We start from the raw sequence: 14309 nt of genomic DNA, 5'->3' as shown, positions 1-14309 counted from the left end.
GTTAATTAGTTTTAATTAGCATAAAATCGGATTAGATTAGCATAAGACCCTAATCACCCCCCCTCTAAGGTCTAACAAGGGTATGTAACCATTAATAAGAGTGTGCAAATATAAATATAATTCTACTAACACCACAACACAGCACAACACAACACCAAAACACCACAACACAACACCACAACACCACAATACAACACAACACTACACAACACAACACAACACAACACCAAAACACCACAACACAACACCACAACACCACAACACAACACAATACTACACAACACAATACAACACTACAACACACCACAACACACCACAACACAATACAACACAACAATAATACCAACAATAACAACAACAACACCACAAAATCTCCCACCACAACCAACCAACCAACCAACCCACCAAACAATACCACCAACACTACGCACGCACGCACCATCAACACCATCATCACATAAAAACATTATAAGTATATATTTTGGGCTTTGTGTTAGGGTTAGAGTTAGGGTTTGTGTGTAACAGTTTGTATCAGTGTGTATCGGTGTGTATGATATCATTTAGTCATGAAAAAATTCATATCTAAGTAAGAATTATCTATTTAATTTATTTAATTAAAAAAATAAAGTATATATATTACCTGATCCGACAAAAACCATCTTCTATATGCCTCCTGAGCCTCCTGAGGCAGAGTCGACATGAATTGTGTGAACTCTAATTCTCTCTGCTCCCGGCACCTCCGTTCTTCCTCCGCAATCCCCTGATATGTTGTTTGCTGTGACTGCCAATCTTTAATTGCTTTCAACCGCTGCTCCATCAAGTCTTGATATGAACAGCTTCCTGGTGTTCCTGGTGGTGTTGCAGACTCGTAGGTGTTACTAGACTCGTGCGGCCTCTGCTCGGATCCTCTCCACCGGTATCTGTTCTTCCTACTCGGTCCAATGACAGTCTCGATGATGGAGTCCTCCTCCTCTCTACTTAGCCCGACAGGAGTTTTAGAACCGACCTAAGACTGAGATATTTGCTCCTGTACCTTGGCATGTAATTTCTCCTGCGCTATATCAAAACAACCCGAGCAAGTCGACTTACTAATGATGCATTGTTATGAAATTGAATATATAAATGAACTGCTACTTACAGCTAGATTCTTATTCTTTGCTTTCTTCTTTTCATCAGTGTAATTCGGGCTCCAGTAAGTCAGAATACGATCTACAAAATGTTTGAGATCTCCCCTTCCCTATTTTATTCAAATATATCATTAACCCATAACACATAAATTATACTTAACATGACAACTTAAAAGCTAATATATTATATACCTCAAGCTCTAATTGATGATAATGCTGGCTGAAGGACATGGAGCCCCTGTGATGCTCCTAACTGCGGGACGCGTTTTGGTTCCTCCTTGCTATTTCAGCTTGATCCTGCAAAATAATGTTAAATCAAAATAATATAGAAATTCAAATAATAAATTAAAAATATATACGTCAATAATACCTAAATTTTAGCTGTGTCCTAGTAATCGCAAAGTGCAAAAAAATCTACTTCATCCACATGCTCGTCAAGATGCCAGAATCGCTCCCAATCTTCTGTTATTTGAACAAAATATCTTTTCTTCACCTCAAACCACCATCTCTTGAATGATAAATTGATTTGCGTGAAGCAGTAAGTCCAGGCACAAATATTATCATTAAGAAAGAAAAATCGCTTCAGCATATAAAGAAAAAATAGATACAAATTAGTGTATTAAACATAATAATAAACTAATAACTAATAATGATGAAAATTAAAATAAATAACTCACACATATATATCTCCAACAAGCCACCAGCACATCAATCCGCTGCGACTTTCATGTTAAAAAAATATTGAAAAAAATCATGTCTCTTGGCTAAAGCGGCGAGGAAATTATTGAAAACATTGGCAAAGGGCTTGACAGGCACTCTGTTTTCCCATCGGATCACGGTCCTCCGATGAATATCAGGGATGAGGCTCTGTTCCCTAGTAGCATTGTGGCCATGCCTAGGAGGTCGCCTGGTACCTGCGAAACAATGAATCAGATGAAACAATGAATCAATCCATATTTGCTATTAAAATTTAAAATAATAACCGATAAACTATAATAATCTATTCATACCTTTCAGCTCAAGGCATCTACGCCTTGCTTATTCGTACCTATGTTGCGTGATAGGGCGCAAAGCATGATAAGAATCCTAATCCCCCTCACCTTGGTCGGACCATGGACTCGCTGATCCGTAATAGAATCTGACGGTAGTATCGCGGCTTCTACAGCTATGTTATAAGACTTAAATCTCCTCTCCTCTAATACAACTGCATGCGATGGCGGTAGTATCTTCGCATATTGTGTAGGATCAGCCTGTGTCTCCACGTCATGTGGAGCATCTCCGCGTGATGTATCCTATGGTTGCGAGTCATGTACAACATCTCTGCGTCCTGTATAGTAAATGTTAAAAAATGTTAGGCTCACGTTAATATATATTTAGAAATGTACAGATATACCAAATAAATAAAAATACCTGACGTAGAGGCATGTGCGTCGCCTCCAGAATGTCTACCAAAAAGTCTCTCAAGCGCTTTCTTACGTAATCCTTTTTTCATCTATACTTCGAAAACATAATGAATATCCAACAAAAGCATATAATGCAAATAATTAATAAAATAGCACATGGCAACAGAATCGCATGTATATGATGTCTAGTCAAATAGATAATATAAAGGCAATACTATAATACATGACCCACAATGATACATGATAACCAGTCAAACAGATAATATAAAGGCAATAATATAATACATGACACACCGTGATACATGATAACCAATCAAACAGATAATATAAAGGCAATAATATAATACAATGAATGTTCTTTTTAATTCATAACCTAGTATTACATTATTATGATGATGTTGAGGCTCTACTCTGCGATCGTGTGGAGATAGCCTGTGACCGTGTGCATGCTGACGAAAGGACTGTTTTTATAGTTTTATCGACTCCGGTGCGGACTAGTTTTTTACCTTTATGCCTTGGCTCATATATAATCGTAGGTACATCAGAGCATGCTAGTGCAATTTTATCGGCCAGATTATTATTTTATGTTAAGGAAAACTCAGCAACTATTTTGTCAGTCAAGATAACCTCCTCGTCAAGATCTTCGTTAGACATGGCTTCATGAATGTAGACTCTAGGCGGATTCATAAGGATAACCCATTCGTTATTTTTCATTATATCTTTGACATAAAAGCACTGTTTGGTGTGAGTAGCTAACATATATATTTTCAGCCTGATATATTTTCTTGTTAAGATTAACGAGTGTGTAACCGTAGTCATCCTTCATCTTTTTCTGCTCACACCAACAAACCTTAAACATCACATGACTGATTTCCTTATTAATCCTATAGAAAATCTCCACGATGTCTTCTACCTGAGCGTAGTAATAGATTTCCCCTTGTATCGGATTTAGATCTTTTGAACTAGCGTATGACAGTTGCGAGAAGGAACAAAATACACCGCTATTTTGTGTTTGCCATCTCTCTTTGAGACCGACGGTGTTAAACCTAAAGTCCTTGATACAATAGCCTCCATAATGCTTAACCACATTAGAAGGAACTCTAGCATATAAACAAACTTTCTCAGACAGGTTAACCCTATTCGTAATCCGTTTGTCAACCTTTAAGAAAAGAAGCAAATAGTTTACATATCTGGTGGCAGGCACATATATTTGATATACGAATCAGAAATGTAAAAAGATCTTACTTCACCCTTCAGCCACACATATATTTGATATACGAATCAGAAATGTAAAAAGATCTTACTTCACCCTTCAGCCATGTAGGGAATTATCTAGAGTGTGTGTCCATAAATGTCTTATTTTTTGTTCTGCATTTAAGAGTAGTCTGGACATATCGGATGTGAAGCCTAGACAATAAGCATTTATAACGGTTAAATAGAGATAATTATTGTGAGGTGATATAATCTGATTCAAACGGTTAAATACTTACGCCGCGTATATGTTAAATGTAGTATAATTGCTCAGGATATATGTGTGGGCTTGATCTAGATTCATTCTGGGGAATCTAGTGTCCTCCCCATGATCATTGTAGAATGTACCATCAATTATTCATTAGGGATGGTTTAGCCTTGTCTCCACGCCCTGCAAGTAACAAGAGATAAAATTCAAACTCTCGTTATTTATGTAGTTATCTGCGATCGACCCTTCAGGGCGTACACGGTTATGCATCAGTTGTTTCATGAAACCCAAATACCTATAAGCATATAGTTTCATGATTTGTGACAAAAATAGAATTGAGAAACATAATTTGACAAATATTAAATGAATATTACAATAATAAATATCTCTCCACAAGGTACATCCAGCGATATTGAACTGGTCCTGCGATGCGCTCTTCGTATGCTAAGTGTATTGTGAGATGCACCATGACCGTGAAGAATGAGGGTGAAAATAGTATTTCTATTTTACACGGTGTATTTGCAACACGTCGCTCTAATTCTTCAAACTCCCTATCATCAATCACCTTAGAGCATAGTTGCTTGAAGAAACCACAGAATTCTATTACCACCATTGCGAGTTCCTTCTCATCATGTCGCAACGCAACACGGAGAAATTGGTGTAATAGAATATGATAGTCATGTATCTTAAGTCCCAAAATCTTTCTATCCTCAATATGCACATTTGCTAAAATGTTTGAAGCATAACCATCTGGTGTCTTCACGAACTTTAGAAATAAACACATATTATGGACCTCATCCTTCGACAGTGTGACATGGGAGGTTGGGAGTTCAAACTTTCCGTCATCCTTATCTATAGCTTGTAGTTCTGGATGAATGTTCAATTCTGCTAGGTCTCGATGTGCCCTTAAGTCATCTTTTGATTTTTTTTTCCCGTCCTACAACAAAGTGTTCAAGAGATTCTCGCATATGTTCTTCTCGATGTGCATGACATCCAAGTTATGACGTATTTTTAAACTTCTCTAATATGGCAGCTGATAAAATATGTTGAATTTTGACCATCCATACGAAAGTTCAGTGCCCATTTAGACACACCCATGCGACTGGACATTACGAGGCTTATTTCCTTTCGATTTACCCTTGAGATTTCCCTTCCATTTTTTCTTTAATATCTTTTTCCTAACCCCAAATGAGTTTTCTTTGTTGAATCCTTTTTTTCCAAATATTTTTCTAGATAAAGGATGTAGAAGCTCAAATATTTCTTCTCCGATTACCCTTGGTGGTGCCGGTCTACTTTCTGGATCGCCATCGAACTTTCCTACTAACTTTCTGAACTTGTGCCCTGTAGGCAACCATTTTCTGTGTTGTCGATAACAAAACTTACGGCAGTACTTCAGGAACTTTCCCTCATAGTCTGACATGCAAACCGAACAAGCAATCTGACCCTTCATCGATCATCCAGACAGGTTAGCGTATGCCGGGAAGTCATTAATTGTCCACATGACCCTTGCCCGCATACAGAAAGACTCCTTACCATAAGCATTATAAGTTCTGACACCTTCTTCCCAGAGAAGCTTTAGGTTGTCAATTAATGGTTGGAGGAAAACATTAATGTCATTTCCAGGAGAATATCTTCTAGGGATCAAAAGTGACAGCGTAATGTACGGTTGCTTCATGCACATCGACGGCAGCAGGTTGTACGATGTCAGTAATACTTACCAGGTAGACCAAGCAGAGTTCATTAATCCAAATGGATTAAATCCGTCACTAGCAAGCCCCAGCCTAATATTCCGAGACTCCTTACCAAAGTCGGGGTATATACGGTCGATGTGCTTCCATGCCTCACCATCAGCAGGATGTCTCAGTTTCCCATCTTCTTTACGGTTGGTCGAGTGCTATCGTATATTCTCAGCCAGCTCGACATGCATATAAAACCTTTGTAGCCTAGGAATAATTGAAAAATATTGGAGAACCTTCGCAGGGATTCTGCTCTGCTTATTGGATGCACCACCTTCGGATGTGCTCGTAGCTTCTCTTTTCCAGCGTGATACATGACACATCGGACATCCCTCCAGAGTTTCATTACCTTTATTGTACAGGATGCAGTCGTTAGGACATGCGTCTATCTTTTTGTAATCAAGCCCCAGCGTATCAACAATCGTGTGGGCTTCGTAATAAATCACTGGGATGCTTTTCTAGCCGCCTGGAATGATTTTCCTCAACAAATCTAATAACATCTCGAAATGTGTAACAGCCATCCCACTGAGTGTTTGGATATGAAGAACCCTCAGCGTAAAAGAAAGTCTTGTGAACTTCTTACACCCCTCGTATAACGGTGACTCGTTTTCTTCAATAAGTCTCCTCAATCGATTTACGTCTTGAAACATATCAGTAGTGTTGACATCACTCACTGACGGTGCTGCAAAAATATCTTCTAACATATCAATCGTCAACTGTCGAATTGCCTACTTTAGTGAACTCTTCCTCTGATTGCATCACCGGGATGCTTTCACCATGATGACTCCAACATAAGATCTATCAAATCCATTGATTGACAGATGGAAACTTACGTCACTCCTAGTGAGCATTTTACCGTTCCTGCAATTCTTACAATGATAGAAAATCGCCTCGCTCAGCGACCGTAGAGGGTTTGTGTCAGAGTAGGATAAGAAAGCTTCTATCCCATCCTTGTATCGGGTGTCTAGATGCCTTCGATCACGTGGTATGCTCATGAACGATTTGTCAGGAACTGTCCGCATCTAGAATTTAAAAATTAATGGAAGTGAGCATATCCCTATATATATCATTTTAATTTAGGGATGTAAACGTGTGTTCAGAGGACCGTGTGTGTGACCGGCTGTCAGAGGAAGGCTTCTATCCCATTAGGTATGTAAACGTGGCGTGTATATGTATTTACGTGTGTTCAAGTATACTTTTAATTCGTCAAAATTTTGGCAGCACCTACCCGCTATTCTCTGAGTACACTATAGCGGGAAGGATATACTCCTGCATATCCCTCTAAAATTTGTCCACGAAGAACAACGAGTAAACGCCGCCAAAACTCTAACGAAAAGAAAGTACACAAGAACACAAGTAAATACATATATACGCCACGTTTACATACCTAACCCGTCCACACTAGACAGATACAATAAATATTTATATATAAGCACCCTGTCATATACGCGTACAAAAAGGTTATCGGACCAAACACAATGGTCTCATATCCACCAACGATCTTATACGCGTATGTGACAAGTAAATAAAGAGATTATATATAATATTTATTGGATGGGGGATTCTACGGTTCGAAAATATGAGTATACAGTGTGTGTAGTTTCTATGTAATTAGCGATATAATAGTTACGCCATAACCTTTGCCCTCGCCTTAACCCTAACCCTAACACTCACATAACCCAAACCCTCGCCATAACCTTCGTCCTCGCCATCACCCTCGCCCTAACCCTAACCTTCAACCTCACCCCCACCCTCACCCTCACCTCACCCTCACCCTCACCCTCCCCTAACCCTAACCTTAACCCTAACCTTAACCCTCAACCTCACTCTCATCCTCACCCTCACCCATACCCCTACCCCAACCCCTCACCCTCACCTAACCCTAACCCTAACCCAAACCCTAACCCTAACCCTCAACCTGACCCTCACCATCACCCCCACCCTTACCCTCACCTAACCCTAACCCTAACCATAACCCTAATCCTCAACCTCAACCTCACCATCCCCTAACCCTAACCCTAACCCTCAACCTCATCCTCACCCTCACCCTCACCCCCATCCTCAACCTCACCTAACCCTAACCCTAACCCTAACCCTCAACATCAACCTCACCATCGCCCTCACCCTTACCCTCACCCTCACCCTCGCCTTCACCTAACCCCAATCCTAACCCTCACCCTCACCTTCACCCTCCCCTAACCCTAACCCTAACCTTAACCCTCACCCTCACCCTCACCCTCACCCTCACCTAACCCTAATCCTAACCCTAATACTAACCCTAACCCTCGCCTAATCCTAACCCAAACCCAAACCCTAACCCTAACCCTCAACCTCACCTTCACCCTTAACTAACCCTAACCCTAACCCTTAATCTCAGCCTCACCCTCCCCTAACCCTAACCCTAACCCTCAACCTCACCCCTACCCTCACCTAACCCTAACCCTAACCCTCAACCTCACCCTCACCATCACCCCCACCCCCACCCTCACTTAACCCTAACCCTAACCCTCACCCTCGCCTCCTCACTCTCACCCCCACCCCTACCCCCACCCTCCCTTAACCCTAATCCTAACCCTAACCCTAACCCTTGCCTAACCCTAACCCTAACCTAACCCAAGCCCTAACCATATCCCAAACATTAAACTGTAATTATAATTAAACTGTAATTATAATTTTCAATATTTTTGTTTTACAAAAATTAAACTATAATTATAATTAAGAATAAATTAATAAATATTAAATTTAGCAAAATGCCATAACCCCCTACCATCTCTGCTGCTTCGTGTCTTGCTTCTCACGAGTCGGGCTGAACGCGCGACAGTGCGACGTTGGTCGGCTGACGTCCGCGCAATCGTTGGTTGGCTGGCCGACGCTGGCAGCCGTCGAGAGAAGAAGAGAGAAGAAATGTAGGGGGGTGGAGAGAGAAAGATAAATGGAGGGGAGGGAGGTACCTTGAGAGAGAGAGAGATTAAACGTAGGTCGTCGGGTTGGCGACCGGCGACGGGGCCAGCAGGTGCGACGGTGCGAGGTGTTCAGGCATGTGGTGGTGGTGGCCCAGTACAGTGGCGACGCGCCGTTGAAAGAATCCAGCAAGAGAAAGGGGGGAATGAGGAGAGGGAGCTAGGGGGAGGGGAAATGAATAAATTGGGGGAAATGAGAGAGGGATTTGGGGAAAATCTCTCTCTCGGGCGCAGGCTGCCCAAAATTTTTGGGCACGCCCGCGCCCAAATTTTTTTCCCACTTTTGGGTTTTAGCGATGGCAATTTCCCGATAGAAAATTTCTGTTGGGAAATAAATGGTGACGGAAATTTTCCGTCACCAATAGTTAAATTTCCGTCAGCAAAACTTTATTGCCGACGGAAAAATAGCGACATAAAATTCCATCGCTATAACATGACTTATAGCGATGGAATTTTCCATCGCTAAAGTCCCGTCAGTAATAGTTCATTTTCAAGTAGTGTAATACCAGTTAGTATGCTCATCTGGGAATTTTCTATTTAATACTGTTTATATTTGAGGTTTGTTTAGCTTTACGATCTATATCTATTGGATCTCTTTGTGAATAGCAGATTTTATTTGGAATTCTCCATTTGTACGAGTTATGAGAAAAGATAATGTATTCAAATTCACGATTCAAAATTTTTTCTTCTTTAAGCTCCCAGATGTAGAGGGCACTCTGATTGAATATCGGGTCAACATCATCATTATACAGACATCATACGCCAACGAAAGTATGTATTCTATGTGTTGAGATTTTTGGGACTAGTGCACCACATTTCATGTATGGTAAACTAACAAAAGGTGATTTATAGGTTTAATATCGGACGACTGAATCTTGGGAGCTATGTGGGTCTCATGACTATGTTTGTTGGACATGTGGCGTTGTTCATAAGTAAGGCTTGGCCATGCTATAAATTGGCGAATCCCACGAGAGATGCATAGGATCTGCAAAATTACAAATATGATGATGATTAGTAATTGTAACAAGCGTAATTTTTTTCGATACGTATTTAAACAAATTTTCTAGTATTTAAAATAATATATTATATTTTATTAATATTTTTCCTAAATTCTGGAATTTTTTGAGTTTTCAAAATAAATAAATAAATAAAATTTTCTCATAATCTTCTTTCCCCTAAAATTTCTCTCATTTTGAATTCCTTCTATTTTTTCCCCTAATTAATTCGCTAATTAATTCCCTAATCAAATCCCTTCTCTCTCTCTCTCTCCAAATCTCTTTTCAAATCCCACCGTACTCTCTCTCTCTCTCTTACTCTTTTCTCTCTCTTCAATAATTTTCCCTCAATTCCAGCATTCTGTCTCTCTCCCATCATCTCCTTCTCTTTATTTTTCCTCTCCATTAAATTTCTAAACCGCCAAATCCCAATCTCCTCTAATCACTCCCCAAAATCACGTGCAAATCTTCTCTCTCTCCAATCCTCTCTCTGTCCTCTTATTTCCACCACAGTCATCACCGTACCCTCCCCTTCTCTCTCATCTCCATTCCCACAACTCAACCAACTTCCCCTCATCACCAGTCACCTCCGACGCCGACCCCCTCAGCCGCTCTCCCTCCGCCAAGCTGAGCCCTGCTCAACTCCCTCAAACCCCACGAACCCCAGTACCCCATCACCTCCAACGCCACCACCTGCGCCTCCTCTTCCGACACTGTGCAGCTCCACCAACCTCCTCGCTGCCTCTCACTCCCGACACACCACCCACGCCAGAGATCCTCCAGCCCTCGTCCTCCCCTCGGCCACGCCAACAGCCCCACGCGTCCCTTGCCTCTTCCTCAGACCAGCAACCACCCCTGTCGTGCCCCTTCGCCGCCACCTCGAAACCCTCGTCCCCGATCTGCCATCCTCAGCCACTAAAACCTCAGGCCGCCGTCGCTACCCTCCGACAGTCCACCGCCTCCTCGTTGCCACGCCATGGCGCCTCGACGAACTTTCAGCAGCGCCCTCTGCCACGTGCGTCGCCAAATCGCAGCAGTGACCAGCGCCGCCTCAGCTTTCAGATCCGTCGAACCACCGTAGCCTCGCATGGCGACGTCGATACATTCGACGAATACACCGAGGAAAGATCTCGCATTTACCTTATTTTTAATTAATGGCTAATATCGTGATACTATGATGATTGGATATAGATAAATTATTTTATGGTAATATTGTTGTTAGTATGATGATTACATATAGTTAAATTATTATTGTGATTAATGCGTTTTTTGAATATCTACGTGGAATGAAGATTGCGAGCACACCGTGAAAATTAGATTAATAATGTTGTTAATTGTATTTTTAAGAATTTTGGACATGAAACGACAAGTTATGTGCTAAATAAGAATTTATGGAATTTTATCAAAAAGAAATTAATTAAGGAAAAAATTATAAAATAGAAAAATATTACTTTTCATGCAGAAAGGAATTTTTATGTTATCTTATATAAATCTTTTTTCATTCTAAATTAGTCATAATGAGAAATAGTTTTGAAGAATAATTTTTGGAAAAAGAATATTATTATTCAGGATAGTATGACTGATCGTCGTAGAGCGCGACATTTCATGTGTAAAACGACATCGGTTTCTAGTTTTCTTTTACTGTATTATTATATTAGAGAATACTTAAGTACAGATAACTGGTATGAGAAGTTTGGATATTCTAGCAGTAATGAAGTCCCTTATGTATGTATTCATGCTATAGTATTTGTTTATACATTTCATGTTCATTATAGTTCTCATTTCTGCTTCATAAACCTATTTAATCATGTTTAATATACTATTCTATACTCATGATCTGTTGATGTGTTAAGAACCTTAGTAGTTCATGACTTAGTGACCTTGTGCGTCATGAACAAACCTAGTGACACGTGTGAGTGTTGACTGAGTTTAGGTGGTGAACCCGAGTTTAATAAGGATCATGATTTTAGAATTAGAGAATACCAGAGAGTTGGGATGGGGAGGTCCTTGTTCATGTGATCGGATATAGCCGTTGATGTATCTTCCAGACTCGCCCCATGATCCAGTGTAGCTTTGGGTTAGTTTGTTGGGTCCAAGTGAAGCCAGTGTAGTCACTTTGGTCCGTGAATTGGATATTCACTCGGGTTTAACTTGAGTTCGAACCAGGTTGAAATCGGATTACGTGTAGCCCTCTGACCAATCTAGTGTAGCGGCGTATTGGGTACACGTAGGGGATATGTGAACAGTCAGATATTCGGTGATATGAGTGATGACTTTGTGTGAGAATTGACCAGCGACTTGTTATAGGATGGATTAGTCGAATTAGATTACCAGTTGGCTTAAGTACTTATGTTCATCATGATAGTAGCAAATGTTCACTTAAATTGCTAGAATTACATAATCATGTCCCATCATTATTATTGTCATAGCATGGGTCGTTAGACCATTTTATCTGTACATGTGAGATCTTGTCATGTACCATGCACACTGACGTACACCTGTTTTCTCTGGTGTGCATCAGACTTAGGAGACGGACATGTCCAGCTTGACGTGGAAGAAGAGCCAATGTATGCCGAGTCGGAGTATCCTTCCGACGGAGTGGAAGAACAAACCGAAGCCTAGACGTCTTTTCTTTTCTGTAGTAGCTGATGAACATTAGAACTCGTTATCTTTTTATTCTTTAGTTAATGTCAGATTTTCGTATTTTTGACAATACTTTCTTTTATTATGGACTATGTATTTTTATTTCTATCTGGATCTGTTTTGTAATAAGGGTATGTTTGACCCATACTTTATGTCTGGGATGATTTATCATGGATGATATGTTATTTCTTATTCTGGAATGTCTGGGATGATTTATCATGGATGATATGTTATTTCTTATTCTGGATTGTCTTTCTATTCTTGCTATTGTGATCGGGGACCTGTGATTGAGATTTATGTATTTGACGCTTAGCGTATTGGATTGAGAAGAAAAGAAAAAGAAAAAAATATGATGATAATGTTTCTTCTCAATCTAATATGTCGCGGACTTGTTCACGTTTCGATTCCCCGGTATTTTGGGAAACGGGGCGTGACAGGTTTTAGTGGTAGCCCATGCAGGTCTCGGTCCCGAGTCCTCACTAGTAAGAGTATAGTAGACAATTTAGATACATATCATATTTTATCCATAAGACTACAATTAAGTTCTTATGCTATTATCTTAATAACTATGTTTTAACTCCTATTTTCTAATATATTGTTTTGATTTTAACCCTAATTCTTTGATCCTCGTTTTTCTTCAGAACCATGGTGGGTACTCGTAGTTTTAGTAACCCATCTAGTAGCAGTGCCTCGCAGCCCGAAGTGGATCCAAACCAACTTCTGGCAATGATTCAGGGATTGGTCACCAATCAGCAGCACCTGGATGGACAGCTACAGAGGGAGCCTCAACACCAGCCTTCCCCTCGCGCAGAGTCTGGAGTTAGAGAGTTTTGATATATGCGGCCTCCTTCCTTTTCAGGTGCCGAGGGACCTTTAGCAATAGAGGAGTTTCTCAAGGTCACTGAGACTATTCTCACGGTGACCCGCATCCCCCATGCTGAATGGGTGGATCTCATGGATATTCAGCTCACCGACACTACTTGGATATGGTGGGCAGCTGAGATGACTCATCTGGAGAGCCCATCCTGTGGGAGATGTTCACCGAGCGCTTCAACAGGAAATATTTTCCTCAGTCAGCTCGAGATGAACTCCTACGAAGATTTGTTGAGCTCAAGCAAGGAGGGCGAACAGTTGATGAGTACGAGGCTGAGTTTTCTTCTTTGAGCCGATATGCTCCCCATTTGGTTACAGACCCTACGATTAGGAGGCATCAGTTTCAGAAGGGTCTGGACAAATATATTAGGATGGCTCTGGCAAGTAGAGATTTGGCGACCCATGATGTGGTACTAGATGCAGCACACGAGATTGAGAGCGTGCATAAGGAACTTGAAGACTCTCACGTGATTTAGAGCAGGACACCAGCAGCTCCGGCCCGGAATGTAGACCGTCCCCCTCCGAGACAGCAGCAAAAGGCTCCGCAGAGGCAGCAGCATTCCCAGCATCAGCCATCTCATCAGGCTCACCCTTATCAGCGCCCTGGAGTGCAGACTCGCGGCCAGCCATCGGTGAAGTGTACTCATTGTGGCTACACTGGGCATACCTAGCAGGAGTGTCGCAGGCGTCTTCGTCTGTGCTACGCCTGTGGATCCCCCGATCATGTTAGTTGGAACTGTCCGCAGCGACAGCAGGCCGGTTTACCACTACCTCCAGTTAGGGCAGCTCTCCCAGCACCACCTCGACCAGCTCCGGCAGCACCGCCTCAGCTTAGATCTTATCCTCGAGCAGGGCCACTTCCCCCACAGCAACAGGTTTATCAGGAGGCACACAGGCAGCAACCTTAGCGACAGATGTTCATGATGTCAGCCGTAGAAGATGAGGCGAACGATCAAGTTATCACTGGTAAGAATGGTTTATTCTAAGTTTTATTTGCATATGAACTTATTTAATTAGCATTACTTGATAATATCACGGTAGGATTGTTTATGAATACTAAGTTAGTTGTGTTATATCCTCCTAAATAGGTAAGGTTCTTGTTTCTTCTGTTCC

The sequence above is a fragment of the Asparagus officinalis genome, chromosome 4 (genome assembly GCF_001876935.1).
Source record: "Asparagus officinalis chromosome 4, Aspof.V1, whole genome shotgun sequence".
Taxonomy (NCBI): Eukaryota; Viridiplantae; Streptophyta; class Magnoliopsida; order Asparagales; family Asparagaceae; genus Asparagus; species Asparagus officinalis.
Note: the sequence above shows the minus strand (reverse complement) of the source record.